Below are 5213 nucleotides of genomic sequence, written 5' to 3' on the forward strand. Positions count from 1 at the left end.
GCAGGAAAGGGATCTGCAGGGCTCCAGAGGCTGAACCGTGTGCATCACACCTCATTTCAGAAGTGTTTGCTTTCATCTCCCTTTCTTAATTTTGAAATGATTCCATTTATATGCAATTTTCTGTCAAAATGATTCCTGTCGGTGCGGCGGCACCGCAAACCTTGAGTGACAGGCCAAGCGCTCCGGCTGGTCTCTCTGGATTGCCTCTCCCCACAAATAACCCTTTAAAATGCACGCCTGACAGCTGAGGAGTTTGACATCAGAAACAGGCTTGGATGGCTGCTGTGGCAGACTGGCTTAAGTGACCAGTGGCCAAACCAGTAAGGTAAATCTAGCAGGCCTTGAAACTCCCCAAATACATAGAACTGTGACTACCTTGTACCTGAGCTGGGTAGTTCTAAGCCCACCAGCACAGCCCCAGATCCCATAAGTAGCATCCCTGCTACTGCATTCTGGAAAATTAGTGAGTATGTGAACAGTGGAAGTTGCTTTTCTTCTCTTCTTTTTCTTTTCTATCCCCTGACCACCTCTCCTCACATTCTTACAGACATTCCTACTCACCCACACGGAGATTTCCCTGACGTTTCCCTGACTTTAGCTGAGGCCAATCCTTCAATCAGACAGACACCACCTCTGCAGGATGAGAGACAATCCCCGCTCCAAGAAACTCCCAAGAGATGTGGGCAGCAAAGGGAGTTGGGGGAGAGCAGGGAGGTAGGACTGCATCCAGCTTGCAGGCAAAATGTGAGTCCCCAAACAACCACGCCTCTCACCAGGTGCACAGGCCAGCTGACCTACAATTTCCAGTACCAAAGATCTCCCAAGCCTGATCCCTCTCACCTTGTTCTTAGGCAGGACGAAAAACTGCTCTGTCCCCACTGCAAGGCACAGGACAGCAGTGTGGGGGGCTCTGCTGCTATTTCCTGGCAGATCCAGCTTAGCCAGGAGCAAGTTACAGGAAACAGGAGAGCTGAGACTTTTCCCTAGGGTTCTCTGAGCAGGCCAGAGGAAACCAAAGGAGAGCAAAGAAGGCCGTGGGTACTATTGCACCCAAAGCAGCACTTCTGTGCTCCCCCAAATGACTCCACTGTAGGCATTTGCAAAATCTTCTGGTATAACCCTGACTTCATTTCATAGACCCTGACTTGCCTTTCTGCTTGCTCGTCCTCATAAAGAAATGCCTGCTGCAGAAGGATGAAAATAGGCTGATTATTTTTCTTCTTTCCCAGAAATACTTTTTTCTTTCCCTTTCTCTCCCAGAGGACCTGCATTCATTTCTCCCTTGGGAACTAAAGACAGGCAGTGGAAAGGGGACAGATTTCAAGAGCTGTCAAGGAACAGAAAGCTATTCTGCCTCTCAGAAAGTAAAGCTGAAGGGTTTTTTCTTCCTTTTAGAAAAGTGTGAGGCTCTAATGGGTTTGAGGAGCTATGAATATGACTTTTCACATCTGCCAAGATAATTATAAGCTTGAATGAATTTCTGAGACCCAGACCCTACCCAGATAAATCATACCTATCAAGCACTGATTAAAAACAAGCTATTCAGAAAGCCTTCAAATGTGTCTTCCCTTCCCACCCCACTATCTCCTCTATCTGTTGGAAATGGGTCTCAATGCTTTACTAAGGAACTGTAGAGGAAACCCTGGTACTTCAGCCTTTCTTTGCAGGAGCTGTGAAAGAGATGGGAAATTAAGGCAATAGGGATCAAGCAGAATGAAGAGAGATTTGGGTTCAGACTGGGTCTGGCACTGGGACACAGAAGATGCTGAGAAGCAGGTAAGGTGCAAAACTGAGTTTTGCATCTGGTTTCAAAGCGTGACATGCACCCATGACCCACTTCCCAAATCAGTATTCCTACAGGGCACAAGCAAGAATCCCTAACTCAGAGAAAAACCTGGATGTGGGTGATTTCTTTCAGTTCACTGTGTGTGGGAACGACTCGTGCATCTCAGGTTTTCCTCATTGTTCACATGGAAATAAGCCCACCCAAATCATTTATGGAATGCACTGAATTTTCATAAATATGCTGAAGAAGCTGCACACCCCCAGTGCAGTAATTAGAGCAAATTAATGCTGCTGGGATGCCTTTGTCACCGTTTGTCTGACTCAACACAAAAGGCAGAGAGGTCACATCCTGAAGGGAGAGTAATCCTTTACAAGCAGTGTTTAAGATGCCAGAGGAAACAATAACATCTGCAGAGGAGCCACACGGTTCCCTGAGTGCACAGGCTTTATACTTCCCACAAATACCTATTGTATCCTCCTTGTTGTCATGACTCAAACACAAGCATATGGAGGAAGGGACAAAGAGTTATTAAATCCTTCAGAGGTAATTACTCATTCCTCCAATTTAACGTTTTAGATAAACACTACAAACTCTGAATTGCTTGTCAGAACACAGTATTGTTTTTACAGAACATGAGCTGAGTCAAATGAGTTAGGGTTCTTTTTTCATTTTTTAATTTCTAAGGACTATTTTTAAAGCCAGAAAAAAAGTCTTACCACCCATGTTCTGTGTCCAAGATATTTGCTGTGTTATTAGACAAGGAACTGTTTCCTAGCCTGCTCCTCCAAGAAAAGCCAATCCCTCTGCTTCACCAAGGGTCTCAGCCTCCATCCCCCACCAGCTTTTGGAAACAACTGAACTTCAGCCCCATGTGAAAACAGTCACTGACAGACCAGCAGTGTTGTGGCACCCCAAGTCCATGGGAGAGGGTGAACCTTCCAGGTGGCATTAATATGGGTGCCCCAACAGGGTTCCATCCCACTGGGTTCCATTGCTCCCAGCAGCTGGTGCAACAACTTGAACTTCAACACTGACTTTCCATCTGTATTTCACCCCAGACATCTCTGTCCTCTTCAGTCAGTCCTTCCCAAGGCAGGGATACCCCCATTTTTAAGCCTTATCTTTTCTTCCTCTCTCTTTCTCCTTTCTAGATACAAACCCCAGCACTCCAATGAATCTGAAACATCTTTTTTTTTTGAACTGTCACCACGTAAATCAGGAGGTTCAGATCTCTATTATTTAGCATCCCACTAATCCTGCACCATCTGCAATCTTCATTAGCAAATAAATGCTTGTGTCTGTGTATCCTTAACTTGATCACTGTTTGAAAATACAGGATGTTGGATGAAGAACAATTCCACCCCACCGCATATAAAAGCTTTAGCACTGATGTCTCATTTTGAGATCTGTTGCTGAGACAGTTCCTCGTCAAATATGTAAAGCAGTCCCTGTAAATGATACTATTTGCAAAATAAAAAGGGCATTTGGTGCTGTGTCCATCGCTTTGGAGATGCCAGATGCTGTGCTCTCCTCGGGAAGGTGATGGGTTTGACTGACATTAACTGGCAATCATTACACCCACAGCTCCTCACTTCTTCTTAACAAAGGCTCTGCCTAGCCATCCACTTGTGCTGATGCCTTGAGAGGCTACCTAGAACAGAGACTAGACAGTGTTAAAGGAATAAAGTAGGCATTTATTAAAAAGGCTTTCAAAGGATACACCTTGGGCAGTACAAGAGCCTGGCCGAGGCTACACCCAAGATGGACAACAGGTCACGAGTTTTTACACTTTTATAAGCCTTCATCCATTTACATATTGGATGTCCAATTACTGCTTCAGGTTATGAAGTCACACACTCCCAGTTTGCTCTCCTCAATTTGCCCTCGTGGTTCTCAGGTGGAAAAGGATTGTTTTGGCTAACTAAACTGTGAGAACTTAATAACACTTTATATGAAATTCAGAGTTATATACTAATGCAGTACAGAATCTGGATAATATGAAAGCTAAAACTTAAGGCATCAGTGGCCTTATGGAAGGTGGAAAAAAAAAAAAGAAAGAGGGAGAGAAAGCAAGACAGAAGCAATCTGTTTCTTTTCCTGGAAGGAGTTATTGGCATATGCCTGAGTTGGGACCACAAAGACACTCTATTGGCTGTGTACATACCTTTGCAGCAGGGAAAGTCCTCTGTCACTGTGATGCCAGGATGGGGGAAAGCGTATGCATTAACACATGGAGCAATCAGGCAGTATTTAATCTGAGAGCTTTGAGTTGTGGCTGCTGAAAATAGGGTCTGACCAACATATGGGCTCATGAATCTTTCCTGACAGCCCTGCAGTTACGGAAACAAGAAGTGGAGCCTCCTGGTTATAAATTGGTCATGAATAAATTTAGGTTGACAATTAGAAGGTTTCTAATAATCAGAGGATTAGGTTCTGGGAACCTTCAGACAGGAGTGGGCTGTGAACCTTTGTCACTCCCAGTAGAGCAGCACAAGAGAAGAGAGACCTGAATGGCATGGAGAATTCATCCTGTCCATGCCCCCAGAGATGGCTCTGTATCACCTGCTAATGGTGTGAAGCAATAGCCCTGGAGCCAAATTTCTCAGAAGTTTTGAGTAGAGTGGCCAGAAAGAAAGGTCAGATTGTCAGGGTCTACCTTGTCAGGCATATTCTCCTTCCAATGGCCATGAAGACACCAAATTTCCTGTCTGAGCAGTGACCACCCAAGGTTGTTGGCAGTGCCTGTAACCCTGAGCCCTCTCGTCCTGTGGCATGGCACTGGGACTTCCTTCAGCCCACAATCCCAAATTTTCTATAGGATCCTAGAAATTATTTTGCAGCATGGATTGTGTGGATGCTTTCAATTCTCCTGTTGGAATAATTGTCCTGTGGCACAATTGCCTGCACTGACATTTAAATCCAACTCTCCCTCCCACTCTAGACCTGCTGTACTGCCAGCAGAGACCTGGCATATCCAGTATGAACATCCTTCCTTCCAAGGTCACAATCAGGTGTCTAGGAGTTGAGGAAGGCTGCTCACATCTGGGATGAGGATCTGCATGCATCATCAACAGCAGCAGCTTGTCAGCCTCTCCCTGGACCTTGAAAAATGCTTCAAGCAACCAGAGCAAAAATGATGCCACTTTCAGCTAGTCAGACTTCATTTATTTCATTATGCCGTGAACTCTGATTTTTTTTTGCATTATCCACAGAGACTTCTAGGATGAGCTAAGACTCACATGTGCAATGTGAATGAGACAAGCAGTAGAAATAAAAGATAAACAAGGAAGAAACCCCTCCCTGTAAAATTATTCAGGAATTCCAGGGAGGAAGAGAAGGAAAAAGGAAAAAGCCCTCAAGCCTATTTTCCATCCCTTCTTTAGAACATTTTTACATAGCACCTGACTGTGACCCTAACACAGCTAGC

This window comes from Pyrgilauda ruficollis, unplaced genomic scaffold (genome assembly GCF_017590135.1).
Source record: "Pyrgilauda ruficollis isolate IOZ18807 unplaced genomic scaffold, ASM1759013v1 scaffold2, whole genome shotgun sequence".
Taxonomy (NCBI): domain Eukaryota; kingdom Metazoa; phylum Chordata; class Aves; order Passeriformes; family Passeridae; genus Pyrgilauda; species Pyrgilauda ruficollis.